Source organism: Aquarana catesbeiana, linkage group LG03 (assembly GCF_042186555.1).
Source record: "Aquarana catesbeiana isolate 2022-GZ linkage group LG03, ASM4218655v1, whole genome shotgun sequence".
In the NCBI taxonomy this organism is placed as follows: domain Eukaryota; kingdom Metazoa; phylum Chordata; class Amphibia; order Anura; family Ranidae; genus Aquarana; species Aquarana catesbeiana.
Window position 1 is genome coordinate 646,635,029 of NC_133326.1, and position 24,845 is coordinate 646,659,873.

General features: G+C 42.7%; 1 protein-coding gene and 1 pseudogene across 2 annotated transcripts in view; both read right to left on the reverse strand.

Moving 5' to 3' along the window:
• LOC141133303 (beta-1,3-galactosyltransferase 2-like) overlaps positions 1-24,845 on the reverse strand; it is a 480,268-nt gene that overhangs the window by 322,702 nt on the left and 132,721 nt on the right. The window lies entirely within an intron of this gene.
• Positions 14,488-15,704, reverse strand: LOC141134705 (beta-1,3-galactosyltransferase 2-like; annotated as a pseudogene).

Here is a 24,845-nt window from a genome sequence, read left to right on the forward strand (position 1 = left end):
CTCTTCTCCATCTATCATACTTCCAATACAAGTTTGCATCCTCCACCCCCATCCACTTCCTATCATACAACAACACGACATAAAGTTTGGCCAAACATAAATTCATACAATCTTTCTCTGAAACATTAACATTTTTCTTCCACTTCCAACACCTAACATCCCACAGAACTTCTTTAAGAATAGCAAAGAATATCCAGGCCTTCCGTCGTTGCTGCACCCTTCCACCCACCAAACCAAAAAAGCACCCTAAGAAACACATATTCTCCACCTCCACCACACCTTTCACGAACTTCTCTGCTTCTTTACACACACTTTTTGCAAAATTACATTCCCAAAAGACATGAGCTGCGGTTTCCACCTCCCCACATCCCTCCCTTGGGCATCTATCATCTCTAGCTAAATCTCTTGCTTTTAAAAAGGATTTTGTGAGTAAACAGCCTTGAAATGCCATCCAAGAAATTTCTTTTTGTCTATTAGTTACACCCTTGGTCAAGAAATTCCCCCAGCATTTTTCCGCTGAAATAGACTTTAGACCCAAAATATTAGTCACCACTTCTTCTCTCCTCATCCACTTAATAAGATTAGCTTTAGACATAGCTCCAACCCCCAACTCACTCAATTTGTTTTTCAAAAAAAACTGGTGCAAACGTAAATATACAAAAGATGGGACCAAAGCCATAGGTTTCCTTAGGTCCTTCACACACCATCCCCATTTAAGCATAGTCCACCCAGCTAAGTACCTCACAAACCTTGCAGCAACTCCATTGGCAGAGTAGGTTTTAAAATGACTTATCCACAACTGTATACCAATAAAATTTTGAACATTAGGGAAGTTATATCCCCCAAGTTTTACATCTTTCATAACAGTAACACGGGACACCCTCTCCATTTTTGCACCCCAAAAAAAGACAAAAAGTAGTCTGGTAATCTTTTGGATAGACTTCACATTCGGCGGAAAAATTAGGCTAGTATATAACAGGAGAGGCAGTATCACTGCCTTCACCACCAGAACTTTCCCAGAAAGTGTCAAGCGCCTCAATTTCCAAAAATCCAACTTCTGGGATATTTTACTTATCACTTTTTGGGTATTATCCTGACTCATTATGTTTCTTTGGAACTGAACCCCCAGTACCTCAATAGTTTCAGTGGTTTTTAAACGACTCTGCGTTGTACTACAGGACCCACTTAGCACACACACTTGGCTTTTATTCCAATTAACTTGCAGACCGGACATACTCCCGAATAGCCTTAATTGCAGCTCCGCTCTATTTAAGTCTGCTGGAGAAGAGCAAAAGAACGTAACATCGTCCATATAGCATATGGATTTTACTCTTACACCATCCCCTCCTGGAGTAAAAAAACCTCGGAAAATCTTATCCCTTTGTGCATGTCGCAAAAGGGGTTCCATCACACATATAAACATAACTGGGGACAAGGGACACCCTTGCCTTACTCCAGAACTTACACAAAAAGGGTTGGACACTTTACCATTTACTAGAACACGACTAGTCATGCCAGTATATAATTTTTTAAGAGCCACCAAAAACTTGTCTGGAAAACCCATCTGTCCCAAAACTCCAAATAAAAAGGAATGAGCAACCCTGTCATATGCCTTTTCAATGTCAATGCCAGCTACGGCCAGTGGGAGATTATTTGACTGAGCATAAACGATCAGATCTCTTAACAACGTCAAATTATCTGAAATCCTTCTACCAGGAACTGCACATGTCTGCTACTCCCCCACTAGGCTTCCAACAACCTGACTGAGACGACTCGCCAACAACTTTGATATTATTTTATAATCGACGTTTAATAAAGTTATCGGTCGCCAATTCTTCAAATCACGCTCCTCCCCTTTCTTGTATAGCAAGGTAATCACCCCCTCCTTCATTGATGGGGACAGATTCCCAGTCTCCACACAGTACTTTACCACCTCCACCAAGTGATTTTTTAAGATCGGCCAAAACTTGACATAAAATTCTGCCGGCAGCCCATCTTCCCCTGGAGTTTTATTTTTCGGCATCCTTCTCAAATTCCCCTCCACCTCCTCTTCTGTAACTACATTTAATATAGCCTCTGCCTCCTCACTTCTCAAACTTCCTCTCAGGACTTCACAGTATTCCATAATTTCCTCTTTAGTAGTCCCTGCATGCTCTTCATATAATTTTTCATAGAAAAGCCTCGCTTCTTTTACCATTTCTTCTCCACACACTTCCCCTTCCTCTGTAAACACACTCTTCATAACTTTTTTTGCCCCCATAGCCTTTTTGAAGAAGAACCTTGAACACTGTTCTCCTTCTTCCATATCTTGCACCTTTGCACTAAATATAATTTGTTTTCCCTTTTCCTTCAGGAAACTGCTCCTCTCTTCCCGCACCTCCTCCAACTCCCCCTCCACGTCAATACCCGCTTTTTTACACTTTAATAATAGGTGCAACCTCTCCACCAAAGCTTCTTCTCTCTCCTTCCTCCGCCTTGCTCTTTCCACACCTACTTTCTTAAAGAAGATGCCTATCTGTACCTTAACCCAATCCCACCACTGCAATATTTCTTTAAACTCCTTTTTCCTCTTCACCAAACGTATAAAAAAACACTCAAACTTAGTACAGGCCTCCTCTTCCTCCAAAATTGTGGTATTCAGTTTCCATAACCCTCTTCCAAAAACAATCCCCTCCTCCAACATAAAGGTACAGTAAACCATCTTGTGATCAGAAAATAAAAAAGGCTTAACTTCATAACTCTTCACTATAATAAATTCAGATAAGAAAATAAAATCGATTCTTGAGCTAACGGAGCCACGGTCAGAGAAATAAGTATGGGAGGCATCCCTCCCCTCCCTTTCCACTGCTACATCTTTTAACCTCAAGTCCACCACCATCTCATTTAGTAACCTGGATGATGAATCCAACTTACTCTCCTCTCCCGTACCATTTCTATCGCTTACTTCCCTGATACAATTAAGGTCTCCCGCTATAATTGTAGGCATCCTTCCAGGTAAGTATAACTTTAAAGTATTAAGAAAATCATTCCTATCATGTCTATCTGCAGGAGCGTAGCAGTTAAAAAGCCTAAATCTACACCCCACATATTCCAGAATAACCAATAACAATCTTCCCGGCACAATTACCTCTTGTGACACCATCACTACTTGCGGGTTTTTAATAAGTATACCCACCCCTTCACATCTGGATACACAAGCTGGAGACCATGCACTCCCCCCATACCTCCACTCATGAGGCTCTGGAACCCTCTCCACTCCACATTCTTGTAGACACAACACATCTGCTCTACATTCAGATAGTTTATCGAAAACGGTAGCCCGCCTCCAACCAGACCTCACACTCCTCACATTAATAGAACTGACGGTTAAGGCCATCAGAAAAAAGAAGAAAAAGTTTCCAGCCATAACAAGTCTTTAAGGAAACTCTTCCATATTCTCCTCTTCTCTTCCTTCCTTATCTTTCTTACTTCTCCTCTGCCATTTCTTTGGACCGGGAGAACTGGCGGACTCTAACTCAGAGTCCCCAGAAAGGGCAATACAGAGAGACCCTTCCCCACTCCCAGAGTCCTCTCCTTCAACCCGAGCTCTTTTTACTGAGGCATCTCCCCCCTCCATTGCTGAAGGCACAAAGCGCTGACCACATTCTAAATCTTCTTCTTCATCCGCATCATCCATCTCCTCCCCACTCTCAGACAGATCACCAATCAGCCGGGACATACTCCGTCCTGACCCAGCGACTGAGATTTCTGTCCCACTTTCTTCTTCAGATTCTTCAGCCTCATCATCCTGCTGCATGACCTCCTCTCCATGTCCTCCAGGTTCTCTAGACGCTACATCCTCTTCACCCAGCGAAGGGTCCCCAGCTCCAGAACCGGCCACTCCAGCCTCCACTCTACCAGTAGAAGCTGAAGCATTACCTGCTCCGTCCGCCGAGATACCCTTATTTCTAGGCACGGCATCCTTGGCTATGACAGGCCAAAGCACGCCAGAAGGGGCCGCATCATTATTAACTTCCGCGGGTCCTCCTCTGACTCCTCCCCCCACGTCATAACTACGCCTCAGCCGCTGCTTCTCTCTTGCATCCATCCTTCGCTGGAAATTCTCCCGTGCCACGATATCCGCAAAAGTCCTCTTAGCATCCTGGTATTTATCACACTGCCTGGCGACATGTCCCTCTCTTTTGCAAATATCACAGACCTTAGATTTCGTACAGTCCCTTGCAGTATGATCCGACTGATTACAAAATCGGCACACTAGTCCCTCATCACAGTCAGCGCTTAAGTGCCCATACTTAAAACACTTTCTACAGTATTTCGGTTGACCGGGATAAAAAAGAAAACCCCTCTCACCTTCGATCGTAAAGACGGCTGGAGGTCTCTTTACTCCACCAATACATCCTTCATCCTTTCTAAAGTTCCCGAAAAATCTGTATTTCCCTGTCCAAATCCCGAATTTGTTCATCACTTTATCTCCTCCTCTTAATTTTTCACAATACGTCTCCAGGAAAGCCCAAACCAATGCCGGATCCGCAAAGGGGTTGTAAAGATGGACTGTGATCATTTTTTCTTCTTGCAAGAAAAGGGGCAGAATTTCAAACAGTTCCAAAATGTCATCCTTCCTCTTCTTCGCCTCCTCAAAGATTTTCCAGCACACCTCGGAAGACCCAAAAGTGATATCATAAGTCCCCTGTTGGGGAAAATCTTGCAGACACACTACATCCTTTACCTTAATATCAAAGACATCCATCAACACTTCCACAACGACAGTCCTCAACGTCACACTTGATCTTGCTTCTGGCTTAACCAGGAATCGCAGCGAGTCACGTAGTCCACGACCCGCCATGTTGGTACCGGAAAGCACCTCGCCTCACCACCGTCCAGGGGCACCCCCAAAAGGGGCCCCTGAAACAACGCTCCGGACGCCTTTAAAAAGGCGGTCGCTTCTCGTTGTCTGGGGACTAATCCTACAGCCAATAGCAGCAAGGGGGGGCCCTCCGAAAAGGGACGCTCCCCCCAAGGCCGACCTTCGGGTACCCCAGACACCTCTTGGCTAAGTCACACCGCAGTATAAACCACACTGGATCTTAGCCAAAAGGCCGAGAAGCGAGGTGAGGTAAGGCTGATAATGATCCTGCAGGCATGAGGACAAAGTAAAGAATACTGACTAAGGGGAGGAACTCTTTTTTTATAGAGTTAAAATGGTCCTGTGGGTTGGTAGAGGGCGGAGCAACCAACCATGGGTATGCTGACATGGGAGGCACCAGGAAAATACTATTTGCAACTGTGTTAGTCCTTGGCTATGTGCATCAAATCTCCAACTGCAGGCCAAATATCTAAGTCCATTTGCATCCACATAAACAAAGCAACAGTTTTCTAAGCATATGCACCCATGCAGTGTAAACCCTACAATTTTAAATGTCCAAGTCCCTGGGCATAATTAGTGCTAACAAACATTAACATCAGTCCCTAGCTGCAATGAGCTTCCAATATAAAGTCCAAAACTTACTTCTTTACATTAGAGACTATTTCAACAGGAGACAAATTAAATGCCAGCATGTTTTTGGGTTGTAGTGAGTAACCCACAGAGGGAGAGCATATATACTTTGACACAAGCATTAGGATGTTCAGGAATTGAACCAGCAACCCCAGTGCTGCTAGACAGAATTGCTACCCACTTACAGTCGGGACAGAAAGTATTCAGACCCCCTTAAATTTTTCACTCTGTTATATTGCAGCCATTTGCTAAAATCATTTAGGTTCATTTTTTTCCTCATTAATGTACACACAGCACCCGATATTGACAGAAAAACACAGAATTGTTAACATTTTTACAGATTTATTAAAAAGAAAAACTGAAATATCACATGGTCCTAAGTATTCAGACCCTTTACTCAGTATTTAGTAGAAGCATGAGTCTTTTTGGGAAAGATGCAACAAGTTTTTTCACACCTGGATTTGGGGATCCTCTGCCATTCCTCCTTACAGATCCTCTCCAGTTCTGTCAGGTTGGATGGTAAACGTTGGTGGACAGCCATTTTTAGGTCTCTCTGCAGAGATGCTCAATTGGGTTTAAGTCAGGGCTCTGGCTGGGCCATTCAAGAACAGTCATGGAGTTGTTGTGAAGCCACTCCTTCATTATTTTAGCTGTGTGCTTAGGGTCATTGTCTTGTTGGAAGGTAAACCTTCGGCCCAGTCTGAGGTCCTGAGCACTCTGGAGAAGGTTTTCATCCAGGATATCCCTGTACTTGGCCGCATTCATCTTTCCCTCAATTGCAACCAGTCGTCCTGTCCCTGCAGCTGAAAAACACCCCCACAGCATGATGCTGCCACCACCATGCTTCACTGTTGGGACTGTATTTGTCAGGTGATGAGCAGTGCCTGGTTTTCTCCACACATACCGCTTAGAATTAAGGCCAAAAAGTTCTATCTTGGTCTCATCAGACCAGAGAATCTTATTTCTCACCATCTTGGATTCCTTCAGGTGCTTTTTAGCAAACTCCATGCAGGCTTTCATGTGTCTTGCACTGAGGAGAGGCTTCCGTCGGGCCACTCTGCCATAAAGCCCCGACTGGTGGAGGGCTGCAGTGATGGTTGACTCTCTACAACTTTCTCCCATCTCCCGACTGCATCTCTGGAGCTCAGCCACAGTGATCTTTGTTTTCTTCTTTACCTCTCTCACCAAGGCTTTTCGCCCCCGATAGCTCAGTTTGGCCAGACGGCCAGCTCTAGGAAGGGTTCTGGTCTTCCCAAACGTCTTCCATTTAAAGATTATGGAGGCCACTGTGCTCTTAGGAGCCTTAAGTGCAGCAGAATTTTTTTGTAACCTTGGCCAGATCTGTGCCTTGCCACAATTCTGTCTCTGAGCTCTTCAGGCAGTTCCTTTGACCTCATGATTCTCATTTGCTCTGACATGCACTGTGAGCTGTAAGGTCTTTATAGACAGGTGTGTGGCTTTCCTAATCAAGTCCAATCAGTATAATCAAACACAGCTGGACTCAAATGAAGGTGTAGAACCATCTCAAGGATGATCAGAAGAAATGGACAGCACCTATATGAGTGTCACAGCAAAGGGTCTGAATACTTAGGACCATGTGATATTTCAGTTTTTCTTTTTTAATAAATCTGCAAAAATGTCAACAATTCTGTGTTTTTCTGTCAATATGGGTGCTGTGTGTACATTATTGAGGAAAATAATGAACTTAAATGATTTTAGCAAATGGCTGTAATATAACAAAGAGTGAAAAAATTAAGGGGGTCTGAATACTTTCCGTCCCCACTGTAGCCTGCCTTACACATGTTCTCTGCATCTCTATGGTGTGAACCAGCCCTAAGTCCATAGCCATGCTCAGTTTCACAAGCAACATACAATATATTGTCCGAAGTATTGGGACGCCTGCCTTTAAATGCACATGAACTATAATGGCATCCCAGTCTTAGTCTGTAGGGTTCAAAATTCATTTGGCCCACTCTTTGCAGCTATAACAGCTTCAACTCTTCTGGGAAGGCTGTCCACAAGGTGTTGGAGTGTGTCTATGGGAATGTTTGACCATTCTTTCAAGTGCATCTGTGTGGTCAGGCACTGATGTTGGACAAGAAGGCCTGTCTTACAGTCTCTGCTCTAATTCATCCCCAAGGTGTTCTGTTGTGTTGAGGTCAGAACTCTGTTCAGGCCAGTCAAGTTCCTCCACCCCAGACTCACTCATCCATGTCTTTATGGCCCTTGATTTGTGCACTGGTCTAAATCATTTGGTGGAGGGGGGATTATGATGTGGGGTTGTAAGCAAGGTCCATAAAGACATGGATGAGCGAGTTTGGGCTGGAGGAACTTGACTGGCTGCACAGAGTCCTGACCTCAACCTGATAGAACACCTTTTGGCTGAATTAGAGCAGAGACTGTGAGCCAGGCCTTCTCATCCAACATCAGTGCCTGGCCTCACAAATGCACTTCTGGAAGAATGGTCAAACATTTCCATAGACACACTAAAACTTATGGACAGCTTTCCCAGAATCTGTTCTAGCTGCAAAGGGTGGGCCAAATCAATTTGTAACCCTACGGACTAAGACTGGGCTGGCCAAGTTCATGTGTGTGTGTAAAGGCAGGTGTCCCAATACTTTTGATTGGATAGTGTATCTGGCAAGAATTACAATGATGGTGGAACCCTCCTACACATAAATACCACATTTGGTTTTAGGACCCGGGAGATGAGACAATTTCTCTACATGAAGCAGCATGTTCGAGAATCAAACCCAGACGCTCAGGGATGCTAAGCAGAAGTTCCAACCTCTAAGCCACGGAGCTGCCACATGTGAGAACCTCCTACACATAACTACACATAAATACTGCATTTCTTTGGACATACAAGTGAAGGAATTACATTACACAAGAGTTATTCTTCTAGTTATTCCTCTATTCAAATCAATGGGCTCCCATAGGGAACTATTGATTCTGAATAGAAACAGAAACGCTGGACGAGGCTTAACACAGCGTTAAGCCTCATTAAATCGCGTTCAACACCTTTTGCCGGCGTCTGACGTTTTTACAGCTCAAGCGCTGGAGCCTCACACTGGTCCTGGGTTTTTTTTTGCAGCTTAATGGCTATGCCATTTACAGCTCGAAAACGCCATGGTGGGCATAAGGCCATAGGCTAACACGGAGAGGCATTTTTAAGCTGCAAAAAACGCTCAAAAAAGCGGCTGTAAAAACGTACGTGGGCATGAGGCCTTAAAAACAAAATATTTAAGGTAGAAGCAACAATGTTGCAAAGAAAAATTTATTTCAGAGAAAGATACATTTCATCTTAACATTAAAAGGATTTATTTGTGGAAGATACAATTGTACCATTAGAATCAATGGCTAAAACTTGCATTGGACTATAATAGCGCCGATTTTCACTTCCAAAAAATGCGCTCATTTTCGTATTTACTATAGCGCCCTGTAGAAAAGACACTTGAGCTAAAATGAGAGCTATTTGCAGGTCTGAGCATGCTCAGTTGTGTTGGCACCTAGTTGTACAAAAACGGGGAATTTATCTCTTCTCAGACTTTTAAATATATTTCAGTATAGAAATCACTTTTTTCACACAGTTTAAAAGCAGATTATCTTTAAATAATATACCGCATGTTTCAGTACTATTTAGGCAACTATATCATGCTCAAACAATATTTCCAAGTGCAATTCTCCAGGTTTTAGCATAGTAAGGGTTTGGACGCTATTTGGTTTCAGGGAACTATAGTAAATTCGATTTTGTGAGTGTATTCTCATGAGCGCTATATTGAATAGCGTTTTAGCTCTAATTAGCACTCATTACCACGATTAGAGCTAATTCGCTGCAATTAGCGCTAATTAGCACCGCGGCGCTATAGTAAATGACCCCCTTTGTGTTTGTAGACAGTGGCATTTGCCACTGGTGGCCAATAGTCTCTATAGCATGCACAGTAATAGCCCCTTTTACCATAAAAATTTGTTTCACACAATGGGTAGTTGCTCCTTAGGCACCCTAATAAGATTCTTATCTAACTGGAGTTTAGTGGTCTCTTATTCCCCCTTTACATTGGAAAGGCCCTTCTTACATTATTGATCAGTGTAAAGGCCTCCTATTATATTGGCATTTTGTGAAAAATGTCCTCTTTACATTGATGGACACTATGAAAAATATCCCTTTTACATTAAAAGAGAAGAATGTGAATGTTTTATATTTTAGATCTTTCTCTAGCCTGAACTGGCTCTGTGACATCAGCAGACAGAGGGCTTCAGCCTGTTGTCTGCTGCAAACGGGTCACAGGAATGCAGAACGTACAGTACTCCTGTGATCCACAGTAGAAGTACATCCAAATGAGCTTTAGCTGTACTTCTCCTTTAATGCTCAGTGAAGAATGGCTGCTTTACATTGACAGTCGGTGTAAATACTGCCCATTGTGGCAAATGTTTATATCAGTGGAAATGTTGCCTTTACATTAGCAGTCAGAGAAAAGGTCACCTTTACATTGCCTCTCAGCAGACAGATAACCTTTACATTTGCAGTCAGCAGAAAGGTAGCTTTTAGGGCTAATTCACACTGGGGCTGATTTACTAAAACTGGATAGTGCAAAATCTCCTGCAGCTCTGCAAATAAGTCAATCAGCTTCCAGGTTTTTGTCAAAGCTTAAAGCAGAGTTCCAGCCAAAAGTGGAACTTCCGCTTTTTTGTCTCCCCCTCTCCGGTGCCATATTTGGCACATTTCCTGGGGGGAAACGGGGATCTGTTTTTGACAGGTCCCCTTCCCCACTTCCAGAGATGGCGCCACGGTGCCATCTCTCGGAAGTTCGGCCCACTCCTCCTTCCTCCGCCACCGGGCCAATTAGAAAGCGCAGCGCACTTCACGCATGTGCAGTAGGAAGCTGGCAGTGAAGCCAAAAGGCTTCAGCCCTGGTTCACATTAGTGCGATTTGACATGCAATTTGACGTCAAATCGCCGGCAATTGCCAGCAATGGCACGGTCCTAATCGGTGGGAAGCTGCATTTGCAGTGCCGCACCGATTTCAAAAAGTAGTTTCTAGACAACATTTTGCGATTTCGGGCTGCGATTTACATTGACATCTGTGCAGAAACCTGCACAGATGTCTCTGAAATAGCGTCCGAAATAGGGACTGACATGCAGGAGTGAAATCGTGCTAGTTCAGCTGAACTTGCACGGCTTCATTCCCGCAGCTCTTGTGAACCTGGGATCACTGCTGGGTTCCCTTACCGGGAACGGCGGTGGCTGCACCTAAAAGCTGACCCGAAGATCGGCTGCGGTGCCGACATCACAGGCTCCCTGGACAGGTAAGTGTCCATATATTAAAAGTCAGCAGTATTTGTAGCTGCTGACTTTAAATTTTTTTTTGTGTGTGTGTGTGTGTGTGTGTGTGTGTGTGTGTGTGACCTCCACTTTACTTGAACAAGCTGAAGTTAGAAGCTGATTGGCTACTATGCAGAGCTGCACCAGATTTTGCACTCTTAAGTTTTAGTAAATCAACCTCACTATGTGTAGTGACAGATGTTTTATAATGCAGTAAAATGTTTGCCACCGCAAGGACATAGCATTTTATCGCAGTGCACCATACCAAATTGCATGGCACTGTATGGCAATGCAGTGTTTCATGCTGCTGTCTAAATGAAAGGTAAATTTTATACACTTAAAGTTCGTACAAAAAAAAGGGAGTTGTGCGATGCCGTGAATCAGGGGTCACACTGCCCCCTACCACAGCCGTCAACGGACAGCTGGCAGAGTGGTAAGCTACCTGTTGAAGTGTGAATACAGCCTTAGGCCCCTTTTACATGGGCAATCCAATCAGGTCTGCCTGTCAGTTTTTCAGCCAGTCTCTTCTATGGAGCAGTGGATGTGTCCGCTGACACCCGCCGCCATCCGATCTGATCCTGTCCACAATAATCGGATGGAAACGGACAGGCGATAGCCCCATAGATGAGAGCTGGCTGTGTTGGTGTCTGCTCTGCATATCTTGTCATCCCCCTGCTCAGCAGGGATCAGCAGAGAGATCCCCTGCTGAGCAAGCGGATCCGCTTCAGAGAGGCGTCTGTGTGAAAGGGGCCTTACATCGGCAGTCAACAAAAATGTCTTCCTTATATTGGCATACCTCCAAACTTTTTGAGATGGGACTGAGGGACACCTTTTAGCAAAAGTATGGAGGCATGGGACACACCTCCGCCACGCCCCCTTAGAGGAGAATTATACAAATAAATGATTAGTTAAGCCCACAAGGGCTTTTTTTTTTACCACTACTATTACTTTATATTGGCTTTTGAAATTTACAGATTCAGCAATTTAGAAATAGTATGAAAGGTTTAGCACTGGGAAACACTTTTTGAAAGATAAAAAGTGCATTTTATATACTACTATCCAGGTGAGACCAAAATGAGGGACAAATGAGGAGGAAAGAGGGGCAGAGTGACTTTGTTCCAAATCAGGGGCAGTCCCTCGAAATCAGGGACAGTTGGGAGGTATGTATTGGTAGTCAGCGAAAAATGTCTTCTTTACATTGGTAGTCAGCAGGAAAGGTCACCTTTACATTGGAAGCCAGTGACCTTTACATTAATAGACAAAACTAAAACAAAGAGAAATCAGCGCAAGGGATCTTGGTTTAGTAAAAACAATAGGTGTTTATTGAACATTAACAAATAGCAAAGGCACTCACAAAAAGACAGTTTCAGAGGCTGCAGTTATAATGAGACAATGTGCCGCTGTACCCCCCGGACTGCTCCTGTCATCCAGCTGATCTGATGGTGAACTGCCCCGCCAGGCTGTGGACTAAGCAGCTGATAGAAGCCGGTTCTGGCGCTGACACTTGTAAAGCCCACCTCCAGGGATGTCGTCTTTTGATGGCATGTGCCCATAACAACGCATTTCGGGGGGATTCCCCTCTACTCAGGCTGAAGCGAGGATAATCCCCCCAAAAAAGTGTTTTATGCATCTATGCAATGTTTTTTAGTCTTGACCGTAATAATATAGGAATTCAGGATACATTTCATTTAAAGGAGCAACGATAATATTTGTGAAAATAAATATAAGACAATAAATTCAGCGGTATTGTATTTTTAATTTAAAAATAAATTATCCAGGGTAATAAAAATACCACACTGATGGTGAACTGTCTGGCAAGGCTGCAAAGTAAGCTGCACTGCTGTCATGCTGGTACCCGCTGACAGAAGCCCGCTCTGGCGCTGACACTTGTGAAGCCCGCCCTCTGGGATGTCATCTTCTGATGGTGTGTGACTTAATAAAATGCGTTTCTGGGAGGATTCCCCTTTCCTCAGCCACAGGCCGAGGAGAAGGGAATCCCCCCAGAAATGCATTCTGTGCATCTGTGCAATGTGTTTTTTAGTTTTGACCGTAATGAGATAATAAAGCAGGATACATTTCATTTTAAAGAGCAGCAATAATATTTGTAAACATAAATATAGTGCAATAAATTCAACGATAATTTATTAATTGGAAAAAAATACATAAATGATGCAAAGTAATCAACATACCGTGCATGTTATGAATGTGCAACCTGTGCCTGGGCGGCCATATCACTTGTGATGGGTGGAATTGTGTTGGCCTGGGAGGGCAGATTAATCAGATGAAAAGTAGACTGCCCTTTTCAAGCCTGGGCCAGTGGATAGGTTCTTCATTTACAATGAAGAAAGAATGGTCAGCTTGGTTTAACCTCTAATTGGCAAGGGCTTATACTTTTCGCATAGCTCTCAACTGTCCCTGATTTCCAGGGACTGTCCCTGATTTGGAGCAATGTCCCTCTTTCCCACTGATTCGATCCTCATTTTGGTCTGATCTAAATAGATGTATATAAATGGCTCTTTTCATCTTACGAAAAGTGTTTCCCAGTGCTAAATCTTTCGTCCAAATTAAAAATTGCTGCATTTGTCAATTTTAAAAGCCAATATAAAAGAATAGTAGTGATAAAAAAAAGCCCTTGTGAATTTAATTAACCTTTTTTTGGGGTTAATTATTCTTTGAGGGGGTGCGGCAGGGGGCGTGTCCTATGCCTACATACATTTGCTAGTAGGTATCCCTCATTCCCATCTCAAAATGTTGGGAGATATGCTTTGCGTCATGGAATTTAAATGATTAAAATAGTAGTAAAAGCAGCTGTGAACATTTTTTATCATTTCAGGGAGGTTCGGGGTGGGGAGTAGTGGAAGATTGGTGAATAATCTCTAGGCTGAAGGAGTTATCAGTGGCCTAGAAATGATAAAAAATGTTCACAGCTGCTTTTACTACTATTTTAACCAGTAGAAAGGGTAACAGTCGCTTGTCAAATAAAAAAAATAAAAAAATGGTTAAATACCATATATTTGAATAAATAGAAATGATCAAAAATAGGACATTGTTTTCAATGACGGTCGTTCACATACATGCATTGCGATTCATCTACGAATGGGATGCGATTAAAAAAAGGGTCTTGTGTGAGTTTACTGCGTTGCGTTGTGAATTTAGTCTCCATAGACATCAATGTAAATCGTTCTTGAATTGCATTGATGGTTCACGTATGTGCGAATTCCACCACACTACTCTCCACAAAAACCAGGAAGTACACAGGAAGTTAACACCTTTTTTTTTTTTACATTATGATTCCATTGGCTAGAATATCAATTACAGCTATGTCCAACTCCTGAAATTAGCGGTAAAATCGCGGTAAATTCTTGGTAAAATCGCGGTAAATTCATACCTCACAAAGGACAAAAAACGGAACAAAATTACAGCGCATCAGTGTGAACCGGGCCAGAATTGTGAAACACTTTTGTCAAGATCGCAACAGGGAAAAAATTGCGATAACGATTCTTGACGATTAATCGTGCAGCTCTACACACTGTACAACTTTTGTTGTCTGATTTCCTTTAGATTTACCAAAACCATGTAGGGCAAGGGCCTGCTTGATTACAAATCGACAGAAAATTGTATAGTGTGTATCCAGCCTAAGATGGCGCTTTCCTGCATTTCTATACTTGGATCACACAAGAGCGGTGGAGGAAACCGCATGCGATTAGGACAGGAATTATACTGCATTCCTGTTCTACCCCCTCAGAAAAGTAAGTATAAACTTTTTTTTTTTTAAAGGCAGGGTCTCTTTAATTTTTTTAGGTCCTTATACAGAGGAAATCCTAACAGTTGGGTGCTATCTAGTGAACCAAAATTGGTGTGCATACAGGATACTATAAAGTCCAGCACTCTCATGCTCGTCCTCAGCTCAGTAATCCCATAATGGTGGACTGTAATGAGCTTGTTAAATTGACAACGATTATAATTTATCCGGTGACCATTGAATATACCACGAGGGGATGCAGTGGGTGCAATATGGAGTTCATAAAGGCAAATTCCCATAAAAGCATCTTCCATGGGTATGACTCGAATCACCTGTGCTATATCATATATTTTTTTTGCCATGTCTGCAGAAAAGACATAGCCAGGTCCAGAGCAGTAGGGTGGGTAGGTGTCATTGGGGTAGACTTCCATAGGGACATACCATTTGTGTTCTTTACCCCTCAGTTGTCCTGCATTTTTCCATATGTGCCCTGTGAAATAGGTGGCACGGACTGGAAGTTCTGGGCGAAGAAGCTGGCGGACAAGGTAGTCTACATTGAGGAACATGTCATCATCTATTTTCACCACGTAGCTGGCTGTGGGGGCAGAATTTAGCAACCCATTCTATGCCCATTAAGGTTTTTAAAGTAAGGTTATAGTAAGTGTCCATTAAGTCTTGTTGGACAATATCCCCAAAGGCTTCACTTTCCTCCTCCAGCATCCTCTGGGTTCTGTTCACAACTAAATTTGGAAGAGCAACCAAAAAGATCCTCACCGCGTCAACATCGTAATTACTCTCATTGCCCCAGGTTTCTCGAATGACATGCCTAGTATTGATATCATGAGACTTACTAATTACCATCATGACTAGAAAGGGGTTCCGGTCTTTGCACTTCTTCTCCTGGTTGATGAGGAACTTGTATGGGTAAGGGTAAGGGGGGGCCAGAGGGTGTGGGAAGCCTGGATAGATCAGGTTGTTTACAGGAGGAGGGATTTCCTGGTCACTTAAATGCCCCCGAAACATCATCAATCTTTTATTGAGCCATTCTTCATTTTCAATGTACAGGTATCCAGATGCAAATATCAATGTGATCAGAAGGGAACTAGAAATCCTTGCCACACAGCATCGTTCCATTGAGCTGAATCCCACCGGAGCCTCTGCACAAAGATAAGAGAGGCACCTAATTTTACAACAAAAAACTGGGAAAACTCATTGACTCGAGTATAAGCCTGGGGTGGGAAATGCAGCAGCTACTGGGTAAACAATGCACATCTGCGCCTCACTGTGCCCACCTGTATCATCATATGAATATTAAGGGGAACCCCACTTCAAAAAAAAATTGTGTGGGAGTCCCCCCCAAAATTCATACCAGGCCTTTCAGGTCTGATATGGATATTAAGGGGAACCCTGCATCAAAATAAAAAAAAATTGCGTGGGGGCTCCATACCAGACCTTTATCCAAGCACGCAACCTAGCAGCCCGCAGGAAAAAGAGGGGGAACGAGAGGGTGCCAGCCCTTCCTCCTGAACCTTACCAGGCCACATGCCCTCAACATGGGGAGGGAGCTTTGGGGTCCCCCTCAAAACACCTTGTCCCCATGTTGATGGGGACAAGGGCCTCATCCCTACAACCCTTGCCTGGTGGTTGTGGGGGTCTGTGGGCAGGGGGCTTATCTGAATCTGGAAGCCCCCTTCAACAAGGGGACCCCCAGATCCCAGCCTCCCCTCATGTGAATGGGTATCGGGTACATTGTACCCCTACCCATTCACCCAGAAATGTGACAAAAAACAATAGCCAGTTTTTGACAATTCCTTTATTGTAAAATATCTCTGAGTGGTCTTCTCCCCAGAGCCGTGTCACCCGTCATCTTCTCCTGGTGCTGTCTCTCTTGCCACCATCTTCTGTCACCATCTTCTGCCGCCGTCTCTCCTGCCGCGCCTACTTCTCTCGCTGCCGTGTTCTTCCTCCATTGTGTTGTCCCCGCTGTCTGGCATCTCTTACACAGCCATGGGGCGTGACCATCCATTGACGTCACACGGAAAGCCGCCCCCTTTTTTCCAGAAAATAAAGGGGCGGCTCTGCGTGTGACATCAACGGATGGTCACGCCCCATGGCTGCGTAAGAGACGCCAGACAGCGGGGACAACACAACGAAGGAACACGGTGGGGGAGGAAGAACACGGCGGCGAGGAAGAACACGGCGGAGAGGAAGAACACGGCGGAGAGGAAGAAATAGGCGGTGGCAGGAGAAACGGCGACAGAAGAAGGCAACAGAAGATGGCGGCAAGAGAGACAGCACCAGGAGAAGATGGTGGGTGACATGGCTTCTGGGGAGAAGACCACTCAGAGCTATTTTACAAGGCCCCTGCCCACAGACCCCCACAACCACTGAGCAAGGGTTGTGGGGATGAGGCCCTTGTCCCCATCAACATGGGGACAGGATGTTTTGGGGGGACCCCAAAGCACCCTCCCCATGTTAAGGGCATGTGGCCTGGTATGGTTCAGGAGGAGGGGGGGCACTCTCTCGTCCCCCCTCTTTTCCTGTGGCATGCCAGGTTGCGTGCTCATATAAGGGTCTGGTATGGATTTTGGGGGAGACCCCCATGCCATTTTTTTTCATTCTGGTGCAGGGTTCCACTTAATATCTATACCAGACCTGAAGGGCCTGGTATGGATTTTGGGGGGACCCCCACGTCATTTTTTAAAATTTTGGTGCAGGGTTCCCCTTAATATCCATAGCAGACCTGAAGGATTTTGGGGGACCCCCACGCAATTTATTTTTATTGTGATGCGGGGTTCCCCTTGATATTCATACCAGAACCGAAGGGCCTGGTAATGGGGGGAACCTCACACCATTTTTGCTAAATTTTCTACAGGATATATGGTGCTACATTTAGCAAAACAGTTAGCAATTGGGTTTTAAGGGCCCTGCTCATAGGAGCTTACAATCTAAAATTTGTCTAAACTATAGAGTGGACACAGCTTTACTTTCAGTGTATAACGGGCAACACATCACATTTTTATCTGCAAGATTATAGAAACATACTTAACAGTCATTATTCTTACAAAGCATTCCAAAATATTAAAAAAGCCACATGTTCAAAATATAACACCCACCACCACCCCACAAATCCACACACATACATACATTGGTGACCATGTTCTGCTGGAAGCTGCATTTCTGTGTACATGATTATGCAATGAGATCAAAGAGTAGAAGGTCAGCACATGCTCCCAAACCATGTTTGCATGGACAGACAGGAACAATACACTCACAACCTTGACAGCATGACCACATAAACCCACTTTTGATTGAAAAAATGCACAAGAATTTCAGCAAACAAACAGCCCTAGTTGGGCATTTGTCAATAGGCACAATATCATTCCTTCTCCCCCACAAATCACAGCAAAAAACCTGGCCTTCTCAGGCCAAATGAACCCCCCTACTGCAGCCATTTATATAAGGTAGGTTGTATTGTTAGCACACTGACACACGCCCAGTAGAAGTACTCGCTCACCACAGTATCTTTCAATCTATCTGTTCGTGTATGTCTAAAGTGATTGCACCTGATGAGCAAGAACACATAATACTATTTGCAACTGTGTTAGCCCTTGGCTATGTGCATCAAATCTCCAACTTCAGGCCAAAGATCTAAGTCAATTTGCATGCACATAAACAAAGCAACAGTTTTCTAAGCATATGTACCTGTGCAGTGTAAACCCTACAATTTTAAATGTCCAAGTCCCTGGGCATGATTAGTGCTAACATTAACATCAGTCCCTGGCTGCAATGAGCTTCCAATATAAAGTCCAAAACTAACTTTCTTACATTAGAGACTATTTTGACAGGAGACAAATAAAATGCCAGCATGTCTTTGGATTGTAGTAAGAAGCCCACACAAGGAGAGCATATAAACTTTGACACAAGCATTAGGATCTTGGGGAATTGAACCAGCAACCCCAGTGATGCTAGACAGAATTACTACCCATTTAGCCAGCAGGCAGCCTCACACATGTTCTCTGCATCTCTGTGGTGTGAACCAGCCCTAAGTCCATAGCCATGCTCAGTGTCACAAGCAATATACAATATATTGGCCTAAGTATTGGGACGCCTGCCTTTAAACACACAAGAACTGTAATGGCATCCCAGTCTTAGTACGTAGGGTACAAAATTCATTTGGCCCACCCTTTGCAGCTGTAACAGCTTCAACTCTTCTGGGAAGGCTGTCCACAAGGTTTAGGAATGTGTCTTTGGGAATATTTGACCATTCTTTGAAGTGCATTTGTGAGGTCAGGCACTGATGTTGGACAAGAAGGCCTGGCTTACAGTCTCTGCTCTAATTCATCCCCAAGGTCTTCTGTTGTGATGAGGTCAGGACTCTGTCCAGGCCAGTCATGTTCCTCCAACCCAAACTCACTCATCCATGTCTTTATGGACTTTGCTTTGTGCACTGGTCCAAATCATTTGGTGGAGGGGGGATTATGATGTGGGGTTGTTTTTCATGGGTTGGGCTCGGCCTCTTAGTTCCAGTGAAGGGAATTCTTAAGGCATTAGCATAACAAGATTTTTTGGATGATTTCATGCTCCCAACTTTGTGGAAACAGTTTGGGGATAGCCCCTTCCTATTCCAACATGACTTCACAAAACAAGGTCCTTAAAGACATGGATGAGCTAGTTTGGGGTGGAGGAACTTGATCTGCTACACAGAGTCCTGACCTCAACCCGATAGAATACCTTTTGGCTGATTTAGAGCAGAGACTGCGAGCCAGGCCTTCTCATCCAACATCAGTGCCTGGCCTCACAAATGCACTTCTGGAAGAATGGTCAAACATTTCCACAGACACACTAAACCTTATAGACAGCTTTCCTAGCCTTCCCAGAATCTGTTCTAGCTGCAAAGGGAGGGCCAAATCATTTTTTAACCCTACAGACTAAGACTGGGCTGCCATTAAAGGTCATGTGTGTGTAAAGGTAGGCGTACCAATACTTTTGATTGGCTAGTGTATCTGGCAAGAATTACAATGGTGGTGGAACCCTCCTACACATAAATACTACATTTGGTTTTAGGATCTGGGAGATGAAACAACTTCTCTACATGAAGCAGCATGTTTGGGACTCAAACCCAGAAGCTCAGAGATGCTAAGCAGAAGTTCTAACCTCTAAGCCACGGAACTGCCACATGGAAATCATCCTACACATAAATACACATAAATACTGCATTTCTTTGGACATACGGGTAATGGAATTAATTACACAAGAGTTATTCTTCTTGATTTATTTTGTGATATTTGGTGGCTCTTTGTGTGTCAGTGTAGAATAGTGATATTACCCTCAATTTTTGTGAATTACATTTTGATTTCTGATGTTGGTGCACATATCACATTTTTTGGGCTCAAATTATGATTATTTGGAAATGATAAAAAGTACAAAAAATTGTGAGTAACAAGTGAAAGTGGCAGAGAAAAATATATTTTATCAAAACATTCCACATTCTAGCATTATTAAAAACAAAATATTTGAAGTAGAAGCAACAATGTTGCAAAGGAAAATTTATTTCAGAGAAAGATACATTTCATCTCAACATTAAAAGGATTACAATTACAATTGTACCATTAGAATCAATGGCTAAAACTTGCATTGAACTATAATAGCACCGATTTTCACTTCCAAAAAATGCTCTTTAACACAGCGCTCATTTTCTTATTTACTATAGCGCCCTGTAAAAAAAGACAATGGAGCTAAAATGAGAACTATTTGCAGGTCGGAGCATTCTCAGTTGTGTTGGCACCTAGTTGTACAAAAATGGGGAATATACAGTATCTCTTCTCAGACTTTTAAAGATATTTCAGTGTAGAAATCACTTTTTTACACAGTTTAAAAGCAGATTATCTTTAAATAATATACAGCATATTTCAGTACTATTTAGGCAATTATATCATAGTCTCTATAGCATGCACAGTAATAGCCCCTTTTACCATAAAAATTTGTTTCACACTAGTGGGTAGTTGCTCCTTAGGCACCCTAACAAGATTCTGTACTACTTTTTGCGATTTCGGGCTGCGATTTACATTGACATCTGTGCAGAAACCCGCACAGATGTCTCTGAAATTGCGGCTGAAATCGGGACTGACATGCGGGAGTGAAATCGTGCTAGTTCAGCTGAACTCACGCGGCTTCATTCCCGCAGCTCTGGGATCACTGCTGGGTTCCCTTATCAGGAATGGCGGCGGCTGCACCTGACAGCTGATGAAGATCGGCTGCGGTGCCGACATCACAGGTTCTGGACAGGTAAGTCTCTATATATTAAAAGTCAGCTGCAGTATTAGTAGCTGTTGACTTTTAATTTTTCATGGGGGGGGGGGGTCGGACCATTTTATCGCAGTACACCATACCAAATTGCATGGCACTGTACTTTTGAAATTTACAGATGTAGCAATTTAGAAATTGTATGAAAGGTTTAGCACTGGGAAACACTTTTTGAAAGATAAAAAGTACATTCCTTTTTTTATACAACTATTCAGGTGAGACCAAAATGAGGGACAAATGAGCAGGAAAGAGGGACAGAGGGACTTAATTCCAAATCAGGGACAGTCCCTCGAAATCAGGGACAGTTGGCAGGTATTTATTGGAAGTCAGCGAAAAATGTCTTCTTTATATTGGTAGTCAGCAGGAAAGGTCACCTTTACATTGGAAGCCAGTGACCTTTACATTAACAGACAAAACTAAAACAAAGAGAAATCAGCGCAAGGGATCTTGGTTTAGTAAAAACAATAGGTGTTTATTGAACATTGAATAAAAAGCAAAGGCACTCAGAAAAAGACAGTTTCAGAGGCTGCAGTTATAATGAGACAATGTGCCGCTGTACCCCCCGGACTGCTCCTGTCATCCATCTGATCCGATGGTGAACTGCCCCGCCAGGCTGTGGAGTAAGCAGCTGACAGAAGCTGGTTATGGCGCTGACACTTGTAAAGCCCACCTCCGGGGATGTCGTCTTTTGATGGCATGTGCCCATAACAACGCATTTCTGGGGGGATTCCCCTCTGCTCAGGCTGAAGCGAGGATAATCCCCCCCAAAAAAGTGTTTTATGCATCTATGCAATGTTTTTTAGTCTTGACCGTAATAATATAGGAATTCAGGATACATTTCATTTAAAGGAGCAATAATATTTGTGAAAATAAATATAAGACAATAAATTCAATGGTATTGTATTTTTAATTTAAAAACAAATTATGCAGAGTAATAAAAATTCCACACTGATGGTGAACTGTCTGGCAAGGCTGCAAAGTAAGCCGCACTGCTGTCATGCTGGTACCCGCTGACAGAAGCCTGCTCTGGCGCTGACACTTGTGAAGCCCGCCCTCTGGAATGTCATCTTCTGATGGTGTGTGGCCGTAATAAAATGCGTTTCTGGGAGGAGTCCCCTTTCCTCAGCCATGGACCGAGGAGAGAGGAATCCCCCCAGCAATGCATTCTGTGCATCTGTGCAATGTGTTTTTTAGTCTTGACCGTAATGAGATAAGAAAGCAGGATACATTTCATTTTAAAGAGCAGCAATAATATTTGTAAATACAGTGCAATAAATTCAACTATAATTTATTAATTGGAAAAAAATACATAAATGATGCAAAGTAATCAAAATACTGCGCATGTTATGAATGTGCAAACTGTGCCTGGGCGGCCATATCACTTGTGATGGGTGGAATTGTGTTGGCCTGGGAGAGAAGAATAATCAGCTGAAAAGTAGACTGCCCTTTTCAAGCCTGGGCTAGTGGATTGGCTCTTCATTTACAATGAAGAAAGAATGGTCAGCTTGGTTTAACCCCTAATTGGCAAGGGCCTATACTTTGCGCATAGCTCTCAACTGTCCCTGATTTCCAGGGACTGTCCCTGATTTGGAGCAATGTCCCTCTGTCCCTCTTTCCCACTCATTTGTCCCTCATTTTGGTCTGATCTATATAGATGTATATAAAATGCTTTCGAAAAGTGTTTCCCAGTGCTAAATCTTTCGTCCAAATTCAAAATTGCTGCATTTGTCAATTTTAAAAGCCAATATAAAAGAATAGTAGTGATAAAAAAAAGCCCTTGTGGATTTAATTAACCTTTTTTTGGGGTTAATTCTTCTTTAAGGGGGTGTGGCAGGGGGCGTGTCCTATGCCTACATACATTTGCTAGTAGGTGTCCCTCATTCCCATCTCAAAATGTTGGGAGGTATGCTTTGCATCATGGAATTTAAATGGTTAAAATAGTAGTAAAAGCAGCTGTGAACATTTTTTATCATTTCAGGGAGGTTCGGGGTGGGGAGTAGTGGAAGATTGGTGAATAATCTCTAGACTGAAGGAGTTATCAGTGGCCGGGTAACCAGTAGATCAGGGACATCTCTTATGTCTCCATAAAGGGTAACAGTCGCTTGTCAAATTAAAAAAAAATGGTTAAATACTGTATATTTGAATAAATAGAAATGATCAAAAATACTCCCTGCACATGCGCACATACACAAACAAACAAATACATGCAACTATGATGAACGTACTTAAAAGTCTATTGTGCGACACATATTAAAATCATTTTTGGGCTATCATTTACTGTAAGTCTATCTATAATCTGAAGAGCTGCAAATGTTTTTAATGTGTCACATATTTGCAAATTTGGCAATCATAGTTTTTCATAGTTTTGCAAACAAATGCGATTTTAAGGCCTTACATATTTGGCATTAACTTAAAGTTGAAGTAAACTCTCTCCCATCACTTTAGCACATATAAATCAGCATTAAAAGCATTATTAACCGCTATACTCAGATGTCACCTTACTTGCTTAGTTTGCTTGTAATCCATCCCATTATCTGTATTGATGTCATTGGCGCATGCGCATCTCTCCCACGATTCAAAGCACGCTCTTTGTGTTGTCAGTCCTTTAAGCAGTGAGCACTGCACTCCAATACCACGAGACTACATTCTCAACCTCGGGAACTAGAAGGAGGCTTGGCTGAAAAACTATCGCACATGTGTGAGATTATAGCAAGGTCTCCATGGAGGGGCGGAAGTATTTTCCACTATAGACACGGAAAACAACACTTAATATGGCGCTGGCTTATCCCGGGAGAAACAAATCTATAAACAACTTAAACACAGTAAGGAACATGCGATTGGGGCTAAAATATATATTGGTCTAATTGAAAAGCAGCATAGGAGGGGGAGAGTTTACTTCTGCTTCAACACAGCCATATATACAGTATATACAGCATATTATGTACTTTTAACTTGTGAGTTGTGATAACATAACATTTTTAAATTATCTCTTTGTTTGCCCATTGCTGCACTTCTTAGACCCCATACACACTATTAGAGCTGCACGATTCTGGCCAAAATGAGAATCACAATTTTTTTGCTTAGAATAAAAAGATCACAATTCTCTCACGATTCTTGCGACATAAAATCTTTCACATCATACAAAAAAACTGGGCTAACTTTACTGGTTAGTTTTTTTTTTTTTTAATTTAATTAAAGTAATTTTTTCCAAAAAAATGCATTTGAAAGACTGCTGTGCAAATACAGTGTGACATAAAATATTGCAACAAACACCATTTTATTCTCTAGGGTCTCTACTAAAACATATATATAATGTTTGGGGGTTCTAAGTAATTTTCTTTTTTTTTGTTTACAAAAGTTTTATTTGAAAGTTTGACTTTTTCAATACAGTAAAGGAAGTTTCGTATAACAATACAGTGGTGAAACTTGCACACATCATATAATATTATTGGTGGAGGATCGACTGGAATATATAGGAAGATATATTATTCAAGGAAAAGATTATAATGTTTATTTACCTTGTTACAATTTGGATTATTAAAAATAACAAAAACCTTATGTCTTAGCTGGTTACTCAGGGAAGAGTTGGTTTTGTAAGGGGTTACGGTAAGGTCCAATAGTTACATTTATTATTAAAGATATTCATGTTATCATGAAGTGTATGGTGGATTCTTTCTGAAAGTCTAAGCATTTCCATCCGATACATAACCTGTGTCCATGATAGGATGCTAGATCTCCAATTGAGAGCTATCATCCAATGAATTGAACTTATCAATGAGTGCAGCAGTCTAATGCAGGGTGTTGGTGTGTTTGGAACATTAGCATATAGAATGCACGTTTGTGGAGTAAGGGAGATTTTTTGTTTAGAAGATTTTTCAATTCTATCTATAGCTGCTTGCCACATGGGTTTGAGACGGTCACAACTCCAAAATACATGTATGAAGGTACCAGGTTCTGAGCAGCCCCTAAAACAGTTGGGG